The following is a 2684-nucleotide window of genomic DNA, read 5'->3' as shown; positions in this document are numbered from 1 at the left end:
TACATATTTTTATATGTTGATATCGTATGTATGCATGTACATAAAATTCAAGAAAATAAGTATGTATGTATGTATGTATGTATATGTGTTGTTTGTATATATATATATATATATGTCGATGTCGTATGTATGTATGTATATGTGTTATATGTATATATTTTTATATATCGATGTCGTATGTATGTATGTATATGTGTTGTTTGTATATATATATATACATATGTTGTGGTTGCTAACCGCGATTTATATTATATGCACATATATGCATGTGTTATAAATACATATACCCGTCGCCCCGTGTTATATATATATATATATATATATATATATGTTTACACAATGTTGTAATTGTTATATGTATATATACACATGTATACACGACATATATAGATGTGTAGTGGTTGTAACCACGATTGGATTGATGTTTATATACTCATCGAGTCGGTTTTTTATTAGGCTTTATTAGGTTTTACTGGGCCTAAATGAGATTTATTCGGTTTTATTGGGTTTGGTTGGGCCTTAATGGGCTTATAACACATTCACATATCACGGTTAGCAACCACAACGTATATATATATATATATATATATACACACACACAAACAAAACATGTACATGCATACAAACGACATCGACACATAATAATATGTACATATAACACATAAAAATGAGAAAATAGGGAATCTTGGGCAAAATCCCTCGCTGATCCCTCGCAGATCAACGAGGGATCAGCGAGGGAAGTGGCAAAAATCATATTACCTCACTGATCTCTCGCTGATCTGCGAGGGAATATGATCTTTGAAAATTCCCTCGCTGATCCCTCACAGATCAGCGAGGGATCAGCGAGGGATTTGATTTTTGCCAATTCCTCGCTGATCCCTCGTTGATCTACGAGGGATCAGCGAGGGATTTTGCAAAAATCATTTTCCCTCACTGATCCCTCGCTGATTTTCCTATTTTTCCTATTTTCTCATTTTTATGAGCTTGATTCGGTTTCATTGGGCCTTAATGGGCTTTATTCAAATTTATTGGGCCTTAATGAGATTTATTCGGTTTTATTGGGCCTTAATGGGCCGGGGACCGGTATGGACTGGTTATGGACCGCCGGTTATGAACCGGGTATTGATTTTAACGTTTTTTTAGGACCGAGACCGGTTAAGACCGTAACCGGTTATAGGACTGGCCCGGCCCGGTCAACAAAAGTCAACGTGTATATATATATATATAACAAAACATATTTATAAAATTAAACGTATATATATACATATATATATATATATATACAACAAAACATATTTTTAAACATATTTATTTTTAATATGTTATTAATATGTTTGTAATATGTTATTTTTAATATGTTTTATATAAATACGTTTAAAAATATGTTTTGTTATATATGTATACGTTTAATGCGACTAAATACGTTTAAAAATATGTTTTGTTATATATATATATATATGTATATAAATTTATTAATTACCAAAAATTTGAAAAAAAAAATTATTTCTTTCCTTTGCTGATCCCTCTCTGATCTGCGAGGGATCAGCGAGGGAAAATGATTTTTTGCAAATTCCCTCGCTGATCCCTCACTGATCTGCGAGGCATCAGCGAGGGAATTTGCAAAAATCAAATTGACTCGCTGATCCCTCGCTGATCTGTGAGGGATATGTTTTTTGCCAATTCCCTCGCTGATCCCTCACAGATCAGCGAGGGATCAGCGAGGGTGCAAAAATCATTTTCCCTCGCTGATCCCTCGCAGATCAGTGAGGGATCAGCGAGGGATTTGTCCTATTTTTTTTTTTTTTCGGGGCTTAACCCATTTAACTGAGATTTGTTCGGTTTTATTGGACCTTAATATATTTACCGGGATATATTGAGTTTATCGGGATATATATATATATAATATATATATATATATATTATTATATATTATTTATATTATTATATATTATTTATATATGTATATATATTATTATATATTATTTATATTATTATATATTATTTATATATGTATATATTATTATATATTATATATATATACATACCGATTTCATGGAGACAAAAAGTGGGTCACCATTTGCGATGGAAATGATCCGTCGCTGATTTTTTTTAAAAGTGGGTCACCATTTGCGACGGAAATGGTCCGTCGCTGATTTTTTTTACATTTACCTAGGTTACGGCACACTTTTTACAGATCGAGAGAGAGAGAGAAAGAGGCGATAACTTTTTACAGATCGAGAGAGAGTGAAAGAGGCGATATCGAGATCGAGAGAGAGAGAGAGGCGATATCAAGAGGGAGAGAGAGCACACTTTTCCGTCTAAAGCATCGCCAACGGCCGCCGTCCTCGCCGACGGCCGCCGTCCTCGCCGTGGCCGACCACCGCCGTCCTCCCCTTTGCAACCACCACAGCTGCGCCGCGCCCACCGTCATCCTCGTCGTCGTCGTCGCCCACCGTCAACCTCACCGTCCTCGCCGTCGTCGCCCACCATCGTCTTCACCGTCGCCGGAGTCGCCGTCCCTGTTCCGACCAGGTTGACAACAGGGTATGTATTTAGGTATGATTTATGGTATTATTTATGGTAGTTTAGAAATTTAAGATGCTTCAAATGTGTTTGTAAAATGTGTTTGTAAAATATGTTTGTAAAATGGTCTTGTATGTTTACAATTGTATGGTATGATTTAT

The sequence above is a fragment of the Cynara cardunculus genome, assembly GCF_001531365.2.
Source record: "Cynara cardunculus var. scolymus isolate 2C chromosome LG 3, CcrdV1, whole genome shotgun sequence".
NCBI lineage: Eukaryota > Viridiplantae > Streptophyta > Magnoliopsida > Asterales > Asteraceae > Cynara > Cynara cardunculus.
This window is presented reverse-complemented; position numbering follows the sequence as displayed.